Consider the following 20,063-nt stretch of genomic DNA (forward strand, 5'->3'; position numbering starts at 1 on the left):
CCCTGTAACTACACCTCACCCATCTTGAGTAGTGGGGGGGATTCTGGAGCTGCCCTGTGTAGGCCACCCGGCCTTTTGCAGTTTCCCTATGTACTTATGTTCTTATGTTCTTCTTATGAGGCTGGTGGCGTTTTGGACCTCAGCTTTGTCTCGCGGCCGCTTGCAGTCGGTGCAACGTGGGCCCTCCACGCGCACTTCGCGAGCGACCATTTCGCCTCCGTTGTTGCACTCCCTGTCCCGCCGCCTGTGTTACCACAGCGGCCTCCGCGCTGGAACCCGCGCCGGGCTGACTGGCCTCGGTTCCGCGGGGCCATCGCCCGTCGTCTGGCCGCCACCATCCGGCCTGACGACCTCGAGGCGGCGGACGCGGGCCTGGTTGACGCCTTCACAGCGGCGGCTGATGAGGCGATCCCCCTCCTCCGGCCTGTGGCGGTTGCACACCAAGACAGGTGGTACTACACCGAGAAGGTGAGGGAGGCGAACCACCGAGTCAACCAGGCCCGCAAACTCAGGAGAGTGAACACGGAGGCGACGCGAGCCTTGCTGCGCGCTGCTGTCATCAGATGAGAGGGGGAGCGGGGCTCGGGACGCCTCATCGCCCTCGCTCTCGGACTCGAGGCGGAGCAGCTTCCCGGTGTCCGAGTCTGACTCCGAGTCGTCGGAGTCAGGAGCAGGGCGGACACGCTTGTCTGACATCCTATCAGCAAGACGGCCCGAAGGTCGAACCACAGGTAAACATATAACAAAAGACAAAAAAATTGGTAAGAAAACTAGCCTACGAAGAACCAGCTAACCTGCAACAGCAGGGGGCTACAGCTCTCCCAACCCTCTAAAGGGCTCGGTAGAGGCCGCTGTTACCCCTTGCGGGACTTGGGGGGACCTAACTAGAACTCCGGTGCTTCCTATAGCCACCCCTTTATCCTAAGGGGCCCCCTCATGGCACTGCCCTCGGGGTTCGGCGTCGTACCACAACGGAGTCTAAACGGCACAAGCACACAAAAGCAAAATAACAAAAATCATCAAGCACACAGCAGCAGGGTAAGGCTGCGGTCGCTTGTAACGTGCGACTCGTGACTAGTGACACGTAAACAGTGTACACTGGCAAGTGTGCAGTGCGGGACGGAGGCGGCGCGCGCGAGGTGGAAGGCGCGTGGTGAGGGCTGGCAACTCCGGGGAGTGAGTGACACGTGATCAGGGAGCACTGACACGGTGACTCACAGCCTGGCAGTAGCAGAGCAGCTCTATCGCTCGCCCGCGAGAGCTGTTGCTAGACGGTGGGGAAGAGGTGTGAACGCTGCCAGGTCCGGGAAGCCAATGACCACCCGCCACTTTTTTTTTCTTTTTTTGGGGGGGGGTTATTTATCCCCCGGGGGAATACGGGCCTTTGTCAAATTTGACGGCCCGTGAGCTGAATTGGCGAAGTCTTATCGGGGGGTTCACCTCGGGGGTTCACATGTCGTGACGACACGCACCAAAGCCTCGTCACTGAAGGCCATAATCAGATCTGGCGCCGGCAGCTCGTCCGGGTTGCGGAGCAGATAACGTGTGCCCCCACACTCGAGGAGGTAGTGGAGGAGCGGCTGGACGACCTTCTCCTCGCAGTAAGGGCACTCCACCGGGACCGGGTCGTCGAGGTCCAGGAGCGAGGCACACCTGTACCCGAGGCGCAGGCGGTGGAGGTTGGAGGCCACTCGCCTGGGCTCGCCTAATGGGACCCGACGGCTGCCGGAGCCCGTCTCCGAGGCATACCAGTATGCAGATGGTGAGTGAGCCGGCTGCCAAAGCCACCACAAGGGCCCTGACGACACCCGCCGAGGTATGGGCCGCCATGTCACGCTTGAGCAGTGACACGCTCGGGGAAGCGGGGCATGTTACGCTGGGGAGTAGAGTGGCCTCGCCGGCAGCGCGATCAGCAGGACCCGCCACTTTTTTTTATCTTTTTTTTTTTTTTTTTGGTTATTTATCCCCTGGGGGGATACGGGCCTTTGTCAAATTTGACGGCCCGTAGGCTGAATTGGCGAAGTCTTATCGGGGTGTGCTTTCCCTACCACTACTACCTTTCTTTCTTTCCTCTCTTGGGTGAGGGACCTAGGGGACCTACAAAGCCCCCTGAAGTTCTGAAGCAAGAGCAGCTTCCGATGCCCTGGCGAAGCCCGCGATAGGGCGGGTCCAGCGTTACGGGCGGGGAAGGTTACACACTTTCTGCTAGGGTTAGACCTACGCCTGAGGGGCTCCAGCTTGTAGACAGCTGGGCCACCACCTGAGCAACCAGGCTTAGTAGGTAGGGCCACCTCTTCTTGGCCAAACGATGCCACCATGGCGCGGGTAAAAATAAAGCACCGCACTCCAAACACTGACACCCGCACATCCCTCCTCAACATTCTTAGCCAACAGGATGTATTTGCAACCAGTGCCACGCCCACCCTGGACGGCTTCATCGTCGCCACCAGCCTGGAGTGGGAGACAGACGTCATTTTTGGCGACGACTGTCTGTCGGCTCTTCTCGCCGGCGACTTCCACCCAATCCTACCCCCGGAACTGAAGGCGAAAGGACTGTCCTGCTCTTCGGGGTGGAAACCGACATTAACCAACGCACCCCGGCCTGCATTCAGGCAGAGATCGAGGATCACAACCTCTTCTCCAGCGGAAACGTTGAATCCGTCTATCAGTTCCCCTCAGTCCCCATCCTAAAAATCTCCTTCACAAACAATGCCTCAGCTATCAAATCCACCGAACAAGAGCTAAAAATGTTCAATCTCCGCATCCCTTCTCACCAAATACAGAAAGTGGAGTATGTGTCTCGTCTTCTCGTCACTCGCAGGCTCATAGGCGAATGAAAGAAGGTCGTAGGTTTTCTTGGTATATTGCTAAGTCACACAGAAAGCACACAATGTAGGAATAACAGCCAAATCCCTAGTTCTTGTTGTGTGTGTGTGTGGCCGCTGAGAGAGGTGGTGGTGGACTGAACTCAGCGTCTCGCGCAGCGCGTGTGTGTGTTGCCAGCTGTATAGTTACTCGTGTACGTATAGCTAGCTAATAAATAACCCACACCTCCCCTCCCCCTTCAAGCTGATAGTGGAATCTTCAGCGTGATGTCTCATCAGTCTGGCCACGTAGACGGGGTGATCGCCGAAGAGCTGGTGGGTCCCGGGGCCTGTCGTCAGAAGGTTCCGGGCAAACAGGGTCCTCGTCAGGGACTGCTGCGGGGCGCAGGTGGCGGCGGTTTCTCCAAAGAAGGCGTCCACTCGGGAGGCGAACTTGAAACTGCCGCGATCGTCCGCGCGCCATCACAATGCCGACCTTGTCCCAGAGGGCAGACACAGGGTCATGAACGCGGACGCGCTGGTTGACGAGTAGGGGGGGCGGTTGGCGCGCGTGCTGGTTTTAGCGCTGTATTGCCTGCTCTGTCTGTTGTGCTGCACGGCGATCGCACTCCTCCACTTCGGCCTGCCACTCTGCCCGGAAGGAAGCGTGGTGGGCTGGAACACAGGCGCGGAGAGGGTGACCGTACAGGACTTGAGCAGGCGAGCGACCACTGCGGTTGGGAGTGTTGCGGACTTCCAGAAGGCCCCTGTCAAAGTCCTCGCAGTTTATGTTGCCCGTGGGAGCGACCTTCATGATTAGGTGTTTCACGGACTTCACGGCCGCTTCAGCATGGCCGTTAGACTGCGGGTAGTGGGGGGAAGTCACTGTATGTCGAACGCCCCAGCGAGTCAGGAACTGCTTGAAAGCGCTGCTTGTGAACTGGGGTCCGCCGTCGGTTCTCAGTCGCACGGGGACGCCTAAGTCGCGGAAGTAGCTCCTGAACTGGCGTATGGTGGCAGCAGCGGTAGTGTCCCTGCCGCACGGGAAGACGACTGGCCACCCAGACAGGCGGTCCGCGATGACAAGGAATGCTTTCCCTGCCACGGAGAAGTGGCCCGCTGACACAGACTCGAAAGGTCGTGTGGGATGGTCGTCGTTCTTGTACTCCTCCTGCTGTTGACTGGGTAGAAGTGTCTGGCAGGCTTCGCAAGCGCGCACGACGTTGGTAATGTCGGCGTTTATGCCCGGCCAGAAGACTGTTTGCCCTGCACGGCGCTTTGTAGCCTCGGCTCCACGGTGGCTGTCGTGCAAACGCTGTAGAACTGACTTGCGTAGCGCTGCTGTTACTATGATGAGCGGACCGTAGAGTAGGAGGTCACCGTCGCGGTAGAGCTCATCGCGAATCTTCCAGAATGGTAGGAGCGAGTTGTGTAGGTCGTATCGGTGGGATGGGAAGCCGTGGCGTACACACTCCAACAGTCTTGCATACGTCTCGTCGTTGCGTGCTGCTTGCTGGAGCTCCTCCAACCGTACGTCTCCCGTCGGGTTCTGGTCCTCGGGCAAGGTAAGGGTACGCACTGCCCTCAGAGTAACGGCGTCCCGGACGGAGATGTCGTGAAGCATATCGTCGCCAGTCTCTGGATGCTTCACTGGGTGGCGGGACAGCGCGTCAGGGATGCAGAGCATCTTGCCTGCACGCCACTTGGTGGTGAAGACGTATGGCGACAGCTTCTCCTTCAGGCGCTGCAGACGAGGGTTCTCTACAGCGTCGAGGGTGTAGTGGTTCAAGATAGGGATGAGCGGGCGGTGGTCCGCCACATGTTCGTAGTGGTGCAAGCCTATGAGGTAGTACTTGCACTTGTGCATCGCCCAGGTTGTAGCTAGCATCTCCAACTCGATGGTGGCGTATCGCGTCTCTGCATCTGACAAGAAGCGGGAGCCACACTGGACCAAGCGAAGGTTGTTGCTGCCGTGGTCTTGAAGAAGTGCGTAGCCGATTCCGTAGAGACGAGATGCGTCGGTCTGCAGAATCGTGGGCAGGTGCGGGTCGAACATGGCGAGCAGCGGTGGACGCGAGAGAGCTTCCTTCACCTTGGAGAAGGCTGCCTCGCGGTCAGCAGTCCACACGAACGCACGCCGTGGGCTCATGAGGGGCCTGAGGGGTTGGGCGCTAGCAGCGATGTCGGGTGAGAACTCCGTGAGCTGGTTGACTAGGCCCATGAACGACCTCAGGTCCGTAATGTTAGCTGGCGTGGGGAAGTCTGCTATGGCGGCGACTTTCTCTGGGTCTGACGCTATCCCGTCAGCAGATAGGATGAATCCGCAGAACTTCACTGCAGGGACGGCGAGAACAAACTTGTCAGCGTTAAGTGTGATGCCGTACGCTCTGCATCTGACCAGGACCATGTTGACTCGTCGTAGATGCTCGAGGAAGTCTTCGTCATGGAGAAGAACGTCGTCGACTACCTTGACGCAGCGGGAGATGCCTTGCAGTGCCTCGTCTCCGCGACGACAAAAAGCGTCACCCGTCGCTGCGAATCCCATCGGGCCACGTAAATATTTGTAGCGGCCGTAAGGTGTGATGAAGGTAGTGAGGTGCTGGTCTTCTTCTGCTAGCTCGAGTTGCCAGTAGTCGCACAGCGCATCGATGGTGGTGAAGTATCTTGCCTTCGGGTCTACGCTCCTGTTGGCTGCGAAAGGTGTTGGCGAGGGGTGAGCAGGTCGTGACACCTGACCGTTGAGCTTCGATAGGTCAGTGGTGATCCTCACGCCGCCGTTGGGCTTGGCAACTGCAACGAGTGGGTGACACCAGGGGGCTGGAGTATCGTCGGCAGGTGCAATGATGCCCTGTGTCACCATGGTCTGCAGCTCCTTCTTCACCTCCTCCTGGAAAGCCAACGGGATCTGGCGAGGCGTGTGGATCGCGAATGGTTGTGCACCCTCATGTAGATAGATCCTCATCGATGTGCCCGTCATGGGTTTCAGAGGGGAAGTGTTGAGGTCCGCCCGAGACATGAGCACGTCCTTGTACTCCTTGAGAAAAAACGCCCTGGCCTGTGCCGGAGTAGTAGCGGCGTTGAAGGGAAGGGCTGGTGTCGGGACGGAAGGGCTGGGTAGCGGAGGGTGAGTCGAGGGTGCGGTGGGTGGGGGTGGAGAGACCGGGACAGCGGGGGCTTCGCCGCTCCGCGCCTCGACACGCACGCTCGCATGAGTGACCTCCGCGATGGGTTGCGGGAAGCGGTTGGGGATCAGTCGTAGCTCCTTGCAGGTTTGGAACGACAGCAAGGGAACGGGAACGTCATTGTGTACGTCGATCCACGCCTCTGTCGTGACATCCTTGAGGGATAACTGCACCTGCAGCGATCCAAGGGCAGGCGTCATGGGTGAGCCGTCTGCCGTGTATCTCGGGTCGGTGGGTGGTGGCTGGAGATCGCTGGTAGACAGTCCGAGCCGTGCGAGGTGCCCTGGGCCGATGATGGTCACGTCTGCCCCCGTGTCTGGCAGCATGGAAAGAGAACTCGATCCGTTGCTGTGTACGACGGTGACGATGACGGGTGGGGAAGATGTTGGCGAGGTGCGTGAAGTGGAACGGACAAGCCGAGCTCCGTTGCCCTTAGAGTCCTTTCGTGGCTGACGTGAAGACTCTTGTACACGCCCTTTGGTCTCTGCATCGCTCCCTTGGCCCTTAGACGACCTGCAGTACTGGTCATAGTGGCCCACACGCTGACATCCGCGACAGGTAGCCTTCGTGGCTGGACAGCGTGGAGTACGGGCCCAGTGACCGCGGTTACCACAGTTGTTACACTTGGCATCGCTGGCTGGACACTTGTCCTTTTCGTGCTTCCTTGTGCAGCAGTTGCATGTCTCCTTGAGCGTGGGAAGTGGTGGAGGCTTCTGCTTCGCCTTCTTGTGAGCTTTGTATTGCGACGTCGCAAAAACTTGCTTTCCATGTGCAGTGATGACTGAAGCTGTTGTGCGAGCCGCCTCAAAAGCATAACACTGTTGCACTACCTCCTCCAGAATGGAGGTAGGGATTTTGGGGATGAGTTCTTGGATGAGTTGTTCATCCCGGACGCCCATCATGATGACCTGTTTGAGCTGCATCTCGTAACAGGCGTTGTCCCCTGCCTTACACACATCCACTGCCTCGACGAGAAGTCTAACACGGACGTAGAACTCGTTGAATTTCTCCCCGACCTCTTGCCTGCAGTTGAACAAATCCTTGCGTCGCAGGGCCTCGTTTGTCTGTTCTCTAACGAATCCCTTCAGGGTGTTGAGAACGTCTTCGACCGAAGAGGTAGTGTTGTCGGGGGTCTTGAGTCTTGTGCGAAGTGTGTGAAGCATCTCAGGGGATAAACACATCCTTAGTTGAGCGTGTTGTTTGGACAGGGGAAGGGTGGAGAGATCTATCATTGTTGCATAGTCTGTCCACTTACTCTTCCAATCGCCGAAGTTTTGGAAGGTGACATCTCGCTGTAGCGGTGGAGGAAGTTTAGCCACGGCTTTAGGTGACTGTGAGTTGCGAGCGGGATCGTTATCGGGGGTGTGGCGTGGTGCAAGTGTCTGCTGGCCAGTAAGTGCTGCCAGTAGTGCCTTAAACTCGTCATCCCTCCGTCTTGTCTCGTCCTGGCGTCGCTGTTCCTCCTCCTGGCGTCGCTGTTCCTCCTCCTGGCGTCGCTGTTCCTCCTCAAGACGTCTTTCCTTGTCATCCTGTCGCCTTTGTGCGTCCTCGGCCCGTCGAGTTTCCTCGAAGTACTTGAGAAGCTGTGACAACTCCGTTGGTTCACCCATGGCTGCAAGTAGTCCTGACTTGGACCTCGTAGTCGGCCCTGGCATGTACACTGAAGAACAGCACTTTATATAAGAAGGGGATCAACTCCTCGGCCTCCTATCTAGACGTGTGTGTGCTTGGAATGTGTGTTAACATGTGTGCCTGGGTGCGGTGTCGTCGCGTGGTGAGTCAGCTGTGAGGTGTGGTAGCCACAAGGGGAAGAAGAGCAGCCCAAGATGGCCGACTGTAGCAGCTCCGTTGCTCTCGTGAGGCAGTGTGCCGCTGGCAGTGATGGAGGGAGGGTGTGACGCTCTCTCCTTCTTGATGCGTAGATGATACGATGGTCAGCCTTGTTTCAAGCGCTTGAGAGCCTTAAAACTAGCACTCATCAACACGTCACTGTAGGCACTGGAGAGTCACTGTACACACTATAAAGGCGTAAACGCGTGAATCCACCGGTGTAGCGGCCTGGCTGGCTGGCAGCGTGGTGGCTTGTCTCCCTCTATGTCGGCTGGCTGTACTCACTGCGCCATGTGTCTCGTCTTCTCGTCACTCGCAGGCTCATAGGCGAATGAAAGAAGGTCGTAGGTTTTCTTGGTATATTGCTAAGTCACACAGAAAGCACACAATGTAGGAATAACAGCCAAATCCCTAGTTCTTGTTGTGTGTATATGTGACCGCTGAGAGAGGTGGTGGTGGACTGAACTCAGCGTCTCGCGCAGCGCGTGTGTGTTGCCAGCTGTATAGTTACTCGTGTACTTATAACTAGCTAATAAATAACGCACAGAGTATATACCCGTCATCACCTTTATGAGATGCTACAAGCTGGACGCTCACCTTTCCAAGGACTGCCCCCAACCTACAACCTTCCTCGTATGTTCAGAATGCGGGGCGGAGGGTCACGGATTCGCCTCGTGCCCCTCACAAGCAAAAAACTGCCTCAACTGCGAGGGAAACCACAGGACTCTCGCCTACAAGTGCCATGAACACCGCAAGGTTGTCACGGCGAAAAAAGAAGCCAAAAAAAGCACGCAAATCCCTCTCCTACAGCGGGGCCGCCGCTTCAGCCCTCTCCTCTCCCCCGCCGATGCAGGTGCTCGCCCCCCCTGCTATCCAGCCCTTAACCATCAACACCATCCTCACGTTTGTGGCGCATGCACACTTTCAAAATGCCATCACTCCAGGGAGCTACGAGTCGGAGCTGAACTCAGTCCTAGCTGCCAACATCATCCCACCCATCAACATCCCGGAGGTTCCCGACTCCCAAAAGCTTCTTGCCCCAACCATGCAAACAACACCTGCCCCAGCTCCTACCCCCCCTCCCACCCCCGTCCTGCAGGGGACCGTGGTAGAACTGCCTCCCGAGGAAAACTCATCCACCCACTGACCAAGTAGCCTCCCACTCCTCTGTCCCTGCATCCCCTGCCAGTGCCACATCAACCCCACCACATTCCCCCACCCCCTCCTCCTCCTTCTTCTCCTCCTCCTCCCCAGCCACTCCCCTTCTCACCCCTGTTCGTCAACAACCCACATTTACGCCCGGCGAGCGTAATGCCTCCTTTCACACCACCACCACCTCCGTCATGGAACATAATTATGGTACATACTTCGCCCCCCCCCCCCCCCCCAGATGGCAAAGACAACCGCCATTTCAAGAAAAAACTCCGTAACAAACCACTCACCAGTTGAAAATCGTCCAGCACAACGTCCTGAGCTGGAACATGCATAAATTCGGCTTAACCAATATATATATAGGGATCTAGACCCACACATTATCCTCATCAATGGTCACGGCGTCTCCGATGGCGCCAGCTTTAAAATTCATGGGTACTCGGTACACAGAAAGAACCACGCCAACGCTCACAACGATGGCACCGCGATCGCCATCAAGCACGGCCTTCACTTTAAGCTCCTGGATGATTTCATATCAGACGCTCTCGCTGTGGAGCTGACTACAGCCACGGGGAAAATTCTCATTTGTACTCTATACCAGCCCCCTTCAAGGAACCTCATTGCCATTCCGGATTTCACTAGAATTTTCCGTAGACAGATTCCTGTATATATGATTGCCGACCTCAATGCCAACCACCCAACACTCGGCTACACGCACACAAACACTAAAGGACGACATATACAACACCTCATCACACACAGAACAATTTAACACATTGGACCCCACTTCCCCACATACATAGCCCACAACACAGCTGCCACTCCAGACATCATCCTTACCAACAATCATACCTACCATAACATCGCCATCACTCAAGGCCCCATGACCATGAGTGACCACATCCCCGTCATCCTCACCCTCTCCACCAACCCAATACAGATCCCTACACGGCCCAGACCCCACTTCTCTCGGGCAAACTGGGACCAGTTTAAGGCTGACGTGTCAGAGAAGCTCGGGGACGCTCCCATTAACCCCGCAGCTTCCATCGATTACATTGATACGTATATACAAGAATGGTACAACGCCGTGGAGACGGCGGTGCAAACCAACATTCCAACCACTCGACACAAAACACTTACTCATTCACACTTCAGCCACACAACACGCACCCTCATCGCCCAGCACACATCCATCCAACACGAAGCCAACACCAACGGCTGGACCCTCCCACTTTACATGTCTGTGGGCTTGGAGAGCGAATACCCGCCACTTTCTTCTTATTATTTATTTTTCCCCTGGGGGGAAACGGACCCTTGTCACAGTGGACGGCCCGTGAGCTGACTTGGCGAAGGTTTTTTCAGGACGTTTACCTCGGAGGTTCACACGTAGTGATGAGATGCACCAGAGCCTCGTCGCTTAGGGCCATGATGAGCTCTGGTGCCGGCAGGTTGTCCGGGTTGTGGAGAAGATGTCATGTGCCCCCACACTCGAGGAGGTAGTGGAGGAGCGGCTGGACGACCACCTCCTCGCAGTGAGGGCACTCCACCGGGACACCTCACGTTGGGTGAGCCTCCACACTGTACTAGGCTCTAGCATATGCAGACAGCTCCAAGAGACCCCTAAATTCCTCCAATAGGGCTAGATAGATGCACTGCCTGACAGGGGCGGGCAAGCGCGGGACTAGGAGGCAGCGCACGCGCAGGACGCAGACCACCGCTCCTCCCCCGGCCGCCAAAACTATAAAAACGAGAAATGGCTGGCAGACTTAACTGTTCTGTTCGTACGTAGCCATGGCCCGTACCAAGCAGACTGCCAGGAAATCCACCGGTGGCAAGGCGCCCCGCAACCAGCTGTCCACCAAGGCCGCTCGCAAGTCGGCCCCGGCCACCGGAGGAGTCAAGAAGCCTCACCGCTACAGGCCCGGGACCGTGGCCCTCCGTGAGATCCGCCGCTACCAGAAAAGCACCGACCTCCTCATCAGGAAGCTGCCCTTCCAGCGTCTGGTGCGCGAGATCGCCCAGGATTTTAAGACCGATCTCCGCTTCCAGTCCTCTGCCGTCATGGCTCTGCAGGAAGACTCCGAGGCCTACCTCGTCGGTCTCTTCGAGGACACCAACCTCTGCGCCATCCACGCCAAGCGTGTCACCATCATGCCAAAGGACATCCAGCTGGCCCGTCGCATTCGCGGCGAGCGTGCCTAAGCGCGGGTTGCCCGTCCGAGTACAATCTGCTCACACTACATCTAGGTCCTTTTCAGGGCCAAAGTCACTTTCCGGGAGAGAGTTTGGACAGACACTGGGGCGGGCAGGGGGGGAAGAGGATCACTGGCTTGTTGCCTTTCCCACATATCCTTCTGCTTCATAATCTAATATCAATTGGTTTTGGTGGCGGGGGTTGGCTTGCTTTGATTTCTCTCTTCACTTATTTCAACTGGCTGGTGCACGAGTAGGGAATTTGTGGGGACTACCTGCAGGCAGGAAGACAGGAATTACCAGAAAATCAGAAAACGCAACATCATGATCTGAAAGTGGTGGGAATGAAGTATTTAAACCCGTGGTCTCAAGTTATAGCTATGGGTGCTGGGATTATCTTGTTTAACATTTGACTCTGAGGGGGAATTACCAATATCAAGGTCCAAAGGTGAGGGAATCACTTTCAGACGATCACTGTGAACTTCTAGACTGACTCCACTATTTGACTCGAGAACCTCGAACCGATTTCCCCTGACATTCCGAATAACTCGGTAAGGACCCACAAATTTAGCCCCCGGTTTCGAACTCCTTTCCGCTTGCTTAATCATGACTGTGTCACCCTATTTTAATCCCACCGAAGGCGAGAAAGGAGTATCCTTTCTAACTTCTTCCCCAAGCAGCTCAGGAGTGAGATGGGGCGGAACTCACCTCCGTCACCGCTCTTGGGGATGGGGACGATGGTGGCAGTCTTCCAGGCTGCAGGGACAGCTCCGCCTACATAGGAGGCGTTGCACAGGGCGACGAATTCGGCGTGCCGAAGGAAGGCGTAAGGTATTTTGTCGTCCCCCGGGGCCGTGTCCTTGTCAGGGATGGCCTTTCCCAGCTCGTGGAGGTGTATGGGGGCGTCGTTGGCATGCCCCTCTAGACAAGCCTCCCTGAAGGCTCGCATCCTTGCCGGGTACGCCGCCCTCTGCAGTTCCCTGGTGGTGGGGGGAAGCCTCTCAGAGGCAGCATGGAACACAAATGTATCGATTAGCCTTTCTGCCTCCTCCTGCGGCTGCGGGTACAGCGCCGGCCAGGCGACCGCCCCCTCGGCCACTTCTCTTAGCTTGCGCCAGAGTACGGCAGTGGACACACTGGCGTCGAGTGAGCCGCAACACTTCAGCCAGTGCTCCTCCTGCATTCTGGCTGCAGTCGCCCCAGCCAGTCGGATGGCAGCCCTTAACATATCTCTCGTCGCCTCAGTGTTGACCCAGTGGTTGAGTTTCAGGGCCTGATTTACGCGGTGGCTGGCCTCGCGTACCTCGGGGCAGTAGTACCATCGGTCCTTACGGCCCGTCACCACAGGTTGCGAGCGGGGTATCGCCCCGTCTGCCGCCCGCCGGAAGGCGTCAATCAGGCGCATCTCCGCCCCCTCTATGTCGTCTGGCCGGATGGTGTCGGCGAGGTGGCGGTCGACGTCTACCCTAAATCTCGCCCAGTCCGCTCGGCCTAGGTTCCAGCGCACCGGTCTGGGAGGTAGCAGTGGTGGCGGAACCGGAAGGTTGACGAGGGTTGCAAGGTGGTCGCTCGCAAGACTGTGGTGGATGGCCCACGTCGCCCCGACGTCGAGCGGCCGCGTGACCATGGAAAGGTCTAGCACCCCTCCCCTGACGTGCGTTGGCTCCCCCGTGTTCAGGAAGGCGACCTGAGGCACCTCCTCCAACGCTGAGGCGAGGTGCCGCCCAGCGCGGTTTCTCCTCCTGCTCCCCCACCTCTCATAGTGGGCGTTGAAGGCGCCCCCCATGAAGGTGGCCTCATCGTTAACGAGGGAGAGGAGCTCTGTGAAGTCCGGTACAGCAGTTGGATTGGTGTACACGCAGTAACACGTGATAGTTGTGTTCGGCAAGGCCACCTAATAATAGCGACGGTACTCAAGTCGGACGTCGAACCGAGAGTGTTCTCGGACGCGGCCAAACAGGTAGTGGGAAACCTCTTCCCGGAAACGCCGGCCCGGCAAGCTGCTGAACCACCTGTCCAGGCTCCCTCCCCTAGCGGACCGTCATCAACCCCATCCACGCCGCCCCCTCGTGCTCTGAAGACCCCCCCTCCGCCCTCGTGCGCGCGAACAGCTCCGTTGCCCGTTGCCCCTGCCCGTTGCAACCAGCCAGCATTCTCCGTTGGTGGCACCGCCCCCTGCTCCCACCTCCCTGAACGTGGGCGGGCTGCCGACCCGGCCGGTGGTGGACCGGGACCCGCGCTCCAGGAAGCTGTCCATGTGGATGCCCACCGCCTCACGGTCCTACAATGGAACATCTGTGGCATCCGCGGTAGGTCCAACCTCTTGCGTGCCGCAATGGCGCGAGAGTCTCTGGATGTGGTTATCCTGCAGGAGACGCTCCTTCCAGAGCAGCGCGTGCCCTTCTTCCGGGGATACCAGTCTTTTTACCTCCCTGCCGTGGCCGGTCAGACAAGCGGGTGTGGTATCTTGGTCAAGGATTCACTTCCTTGTTCTCGAGTGCGGCACCCCGTGGCTTGCGGCGACGGCGTGGAGGTATTGGCTGTCACCATCGCGCTTGCCCGGACGCGCCTGACTTTCTATTGCATCTATTGTGGGCCGGCGGCGGAGGAGCCTTACTTCGGTGAGCTGTTCACGCTTGCCAGCGAGGAGGCCACCTTCATCGGGGGAGATTTTAACGCTCACCACGAACGATGGGGCTATGTCAGGCGCAACCGGGCAGGGCGCCTCCTATCTGCCACCGTCGACGAGACCCCTCGGGTGTCCTTCCTTAACACTGGTGAGCCGACACACCTAGCGGGTGGGGGTCTTAGACCTCTCCTTTCTGTCGAGGCCCTTAGGGGTAGACGCGGCATGGTAGCTCCACCACCACTTCGTGAGCGACCACATCGCCTCCGTGGTCACCCTCCCGGTACTGCCGCCCGTTCTCCCTCCCCGTCCACCTGGCTGGAATCTCCGCAGGGCTGACTGGGATAAATTCCGTCACTGTCTCACCACCCACCTGGCCGAAACTCCCCGCCCTGCCGAGGTTGACGCTGCCGAGGCCCACCTGGTCGCCGCCTTCTACTCCGCGGCGGACTCCGCCATACCCGTCTCCCGGCGACCCACCTTCCACCACAGGGACAGGTAGTACTATGACGAGGAGATCCGGGAGGTAAACCACCGCGTCAACATGGCGAGAAAGCTCAAACGCCGCCATAACACCGAGGGGACTCGCCGCCTCCTGCGGGCCGCGGGCCGTATAGCCAGAGTAACAACCGACCGGGTGAAGAAGGAGCGTTGGCTCGCCTGGTGCGCCTCCCTCGACTCCGCCACGCCTGTCTCCCTCCTCTGGCGAAAGATTCGCTCCATTAGCCGAGGGGCCGTTACCAGGCCGGCGCTTCACCCCCGGCCTCGGGAGGAGGCTGAACGCCTCGCCGAGCTCTTCGCCTCCCGTTCTGCCTCCGCTCGTCTCCCCCCTGCGGTCCAACTGAGGCAACGCCGGGTAAACCCTGGAAGGTGGCTGGCGTACCAGCGGGCTTGCCTCCTGCCACATCCAGCGGACGCTGTCATTCTCGTCCATGAGCTCCGGCGTGTTATTCCGGGCCGCAATACCTCGCCAGGGGAGGACAAGATCAGCTATTCCATGCTGCGCAATGCTGGTCCTGCCATGGAAGCGGATATACTCCACCTCTTCAACGCCTCCTACGGAGAGCTGACAGCGGCTCAGTCTCAGACTTGACCCCGTGACGTGCAGTGACTTGCAGGACATGCATGGGGAACTTCTCTACACACATACAGCACATACAGCATGTGACAAGAGGCAAAGAAAAATATATACCAATTCTGTAGACAATGAAAAGAATAAATAACCTGATCGAGACAAAAAAATAAATCAAGACAAATGGGAGTTCTGTTGAATGAAGAGGCTCACCCATATCCAAGACCCAGACCTATACCACTCTGACGTCACGGGAAATGGGCGGAGTTTACCTATACCACTCTTTGACGTCACGGGTATGGGCAAAGTTTGGTACCTTGCCTGCGCGAGGGAGGGGGGATGATTTTACCTGTCGGTAGACTATATTTACCTTGGGGAAGACCATGCCTCCCGCGGTCACAGTTCGCGACCCTTGCCCCCCTCTCTCCCCCGTCTCAAGTCCCCCAACCTTCTTCGAGCTGCGCTATAGAGAGGGTGGAGGAAGAGGCGGTGGATGATACACATGTGGAAGAGGGTGGAGAGGCCACATAAACCACCCCCATCAGGCCTTCTGCCCCCTTCTCAAGTACACCAAGCAGACCACAAGATCAACACCACATCCATGACCGCCACACAGTACCCCCATTCATCTCCCCTAGTCTTCACCCCCCAACTACCTACCCCCTCCACTCCCTTACTGCCTGCCAAAACCTAGGAGGAGCTTTGGCAGCACGAGGGAAAAAAACGACAACCACTTGGCGGTGGGAGTGGGTGTAGGCGTGGGCGAGCTGGGTGCCGCCAAACACGTGTTGCTCCAGGTAATGGTGGAGGTGGTGATGAATATGGTGGTGATGATGCTGATGACAATGGGGGACTGGAATGGAATTGGGAAGAAGTTGCCGACTTACAGACAGCTCTGCATCCATTCCTAGAGGAACACCTGTCAGGGAGTACCTGCGCCCACCTCAATTGTACCTCAAGTCGTCTTGCATTCTTCAAGAATTATTTTACTCATGACCTCGTACAATATATTGCGAGGAATACAAACTTGAACAACTGGATGTACTTGAGGGTAAAGTTGTAAACAAAAAACGTCGCCTGGTTTGGGTTCCTGTTTCACTGGAATATATTGTTTTAGTGCTTGCTCTTGTTCTTCTGATGGGGATCATAAAGAAATCCAGATACAAGTAGGTAGGAACAACCCCTCACATAACTATTGCTTAAATGACACTCTCATAAGTAGGTCTGGGTGCGAGAGGGATTTAGGGGTCTTAGTGAGCTCTGATCTCCGTCCAAGGGCACAATGCATTCAAGCTAGAAATCGAGCTAATAGGGTACTGGGATTTATTTCAAGGAGCGTAAGCAACAGAAGCCCCGAAGTCTTCCTCAAACTATATTTAGCATTAGTTAGACCTCATCTTGACTATGCGGCTCAGTTCTGGTCACCCTACTATAGAATGGATATCAAAATGTTAGAATCGGTGCAGAGGAGGATGACTAAGATGATTCAGGGGTTGAGAAACTTGCCATACGAGGAAAGACTCAAACAGTTAAACTTGCATTCTCTAGAAAGGCGAAGGGTGCGTGGAGACATGATCGAGGTTTATAAATGGATGAAGGGCTTTAATAAGGGAGACATTCATAAGGTTTTGTTGGTAAGAGAGCCGGGTAGGACACGAAGTAACGGGTTTAAACTGGATAAATTCAGATTCAACAGGGACATAGGCAAAAATTGGTTTACTAACAGGGTGGTGGATGAGTGGAATAGGCTTAGCAGTCATGTGGTGAGTGCCAATACAATTGTCACATTCAAAAATAGACTAGATAAATTCATGGACAGCGATATTAGGTGGGGTTAGAAACACGGGAGCTTAGGGTCAAAGGAGCTGCCTCGTACAGGCCTACCGGCCTCTTGCAGACTCCTGCGTTCTTATGTTCTTATGTTCTTAAGAAATATTGGACCACTGACCCCCTCCTCAATACCTCCATATTTTTTTCCAAGCTTTGTCCCTAAATCGTTTCGGGATATTATGGGAAACCTCCACTTTTTTTTATATATTAGGCAACAATGTATTGCCACAACAAGGGACCCAAGACCCCATGCGTCGGATAAGGCCGATTGTTGACTCTCTACGCAACTCCTTCCCCAACTCCTTCCATCCTTATCGGAAATTGTGCATTGACGAGAGTCTGGTGCTGTGGAAGGGTAAGGCATGGTTCCGCCAGTATATTCCCAGCAAACATCACAAATTCGGTCTAAAACTGTTTGTCCTGTGTGATTGTAACACAGGATAAATTCAGGACATGATTTTCACACACAGGAGGGGAGAGAGAACTGGTGGAACCTGCTGGTATGGGCTTGTCAGGCCAAATAGTCCAAACACTTCTGCAGAGGTACCTTGGCAGAGGACATATCCTATATACGGATAACTTCAACACCAGCCCTCTGCTTGTCAGTTACCTGCACGACATGGAAACAGGTATACGTGGGACGGTCAAGGCTAAAAGGAAACACATGCATCGCCAAGAAAAAATGACTCAAAAGGGTGAAATGCACTTCTACGCTGCCAACATTAGAAGTAAACAATTGGACTGAGTCCGTTCCAAGACTATGACATGTACGACGTATCGGTTACGTACGAATTCGGATTGAGCCCGTTCACGTTACTTAAGATGACAAGAACGCGTCGGTCACGTAAGAATTCGGACCGAGCCCGTTCAAGTTACTTAAGATGGCAAGGACGCGTCGGTCACGTAAGAATTCGGATTGAGCCCGTTCACGTTACTTAAGATGACAACCCAGCAAACACAAGAACGTCGGGCATCCAGCGGGCCGACGTGTATAGTTGCGGCGGCCCGACAGTGCAAAACAGTGCTAGCCACAGCCCCACTCACCCACTTCTCCCTTCACTTTTAACACAAGCCGCAACGGCTTATATATATATATATATATATATATATATATATATATATATATATATATATATATATATATATATATATATATATATATATATATATATATACTACACCAACACGTATATATAGGACATAATAAATAAATGTACTGCAACGACTGAAATTGTAATTCTAAATATAGTATACTAGGGTTACTTAACTAAATCAATAAAAAATATATTTGCATGTTAAATTATACCATGTTGCAAATCACTTTTGCATGTCACATATAAAACAAACTAAGTAAGAATCTTGAAGAGTATTATAATCAGTCACCTAATATATGTATTACTGGCGATAATGAAACTTCATTGTCCACCTTGAGTTTATGAATGATTAAATTACAGCAGTAAAATATAATGGTCTTAAACAAAATTATAGACACCTGTAATAGTTTGTGGTAGATGTCATTACAACTTAAACTAAATTTGTTCCCAGGCATACATTTATCGTGCAATATACATATATATCAGACCATTTAAATTTATATTAATTATGATGATATATCAGCTATATAGCTCCCTTCTAATTAACCATATCCTTATTATTCTGGATCAATTATCTTTCCCATAGTTAATGTTAACTTTGCCAGAAATGGCGCATGAACTATACACCAACCGTCATGGAACTGCAGATCATTCGTAATTATTCCACTACCTGAAATTTTTTTGGTCCTCCGGCGCATAATTTGAACACATAAATCCTAGTCATTGACAGTAGGCTACATGTAGGTACTGAAGGTAAAAAAAAAAAATAATAAAATAAAAAAAAATCTAAATTATTAATTAGTCCGTATAAAATTGTCACTTTTTTTTAGGAGCTGTTAGCTGCAATCATCCTGTAGATTATTGGCATAAGTATGTTGTGTACACTTACACTAGGCAGTAGGATATGCCTACTCATAAAAAAAAAAAAAAATTATGCACCTACACTATGCAGTAGGCTATGCCTACTCATAAAAAAAAAAAAGCATTATGCACTTACACTATGCAGTAGGCTATGCCTACTCAAATGCCCACGTTCTGGAAATTAATAAAAAAAAGTATGCATTTACAATATGCTGTAGGCTACTATATTACTAAATATTATGACAACGAATTTGCCATTGACACATATATTATTACATTATTAGGAAATGAATGTGATAATTTAAGTAAAAAAATGACGAGAAAATGTAAAGTAGCTAGGTTATCGAGTTGTGAATGAGTTATTTCACCAGTTACAGCTAATCTGCCACTGGCACATATAATATTACAGTATTAGGAAAAGAATGAGATAATTTAAATAAACAAAAAAGAAAAAAACAGATCACGAGAAAACAAAATAAAGTACGTAGCTAGGCTATCGGGTTTTGAATGAGTCATTTCATCAGTTACAGCTAATCGTATGCACTTATTACAACTAACTACCACAGTACAACATAAGATACATGATAAGAACTTCAGCAAACTTACCTTGCACAGAAGAGTATTTCAAAATACAGCAGGGAAGAGCAGACGCTTCACGTACCACGACCCACACCCGCCGCCCGCTGCATACTGTGTGCCGGCGTCCAGCGAACACATCATCTTTGCCCGACTGTTTTTCCCCATCACATTATGGGTATAAAACTCCACATAGTACATAATTTCATTTTAATTTACATATATGAATAATGATAACACAATGATTGATTTACAAAAAAACAATCGAAGAAGGATTCACGTCACTGGTGACGTGTGTGTGTGTGTGTGTGTGTGTGTGTGTGTGTGTCTGGATCTCGACAATAATGTGCAGGGCACCTGTATAGGTGCATAACACGCATATATGTGTTGGCTGTTGTGGGGACGTGGGAGCCGAGTGTGCAGGGGAGGGAAGTGAATCAAGTGCAATAATTACGGAGTCTAGCCTAGCCTACTCTTGGTTATTGGGCGAGGAGGAAGTACCGTATTTACTTTACGCTAACAGAAATATATGTCCTGACTTTTTTGTAGTACTATGATAAAGAAGTAACAAGAATAGGAATAACTATGGCGCCAGGTAATTTATTACTCCTCCCTGTTTCTCTGCGTGAGGAAAGGCTTGGTGGAGGGCGTCCGGTGATGCAGGCCAGCTTCACGAAGCCGCCTCCTCTCCGTGTGCACTGCAACGTGGACTTGTATGTTTCTTGTTATCTTGACTGCCGTCGTGAGAGGGTTCTGGGTGGCTGACTGAATGATGGAGTCGCCTTCTTGCCGGGTGGTGTGACGAGGGCCTCCACATCTTTTTGTATTTTCTAAACTTTCAGT

This window comes from Eriocheir sinensis, unplaced genomic scaffold, assembly GCF_024679095.1.
Source record: "Eriocheir sinensis breed Jianghai 21 unplaced genomic scaffold, ASM2467909v1 Scaffold388, whole genome shotgun sequence".
NCBI lineage: Eukaryota > Metazoa > Arthropoda > Malacostraca > Decapoda > Varunidae > Eriocheir > Eriocheir sinensis.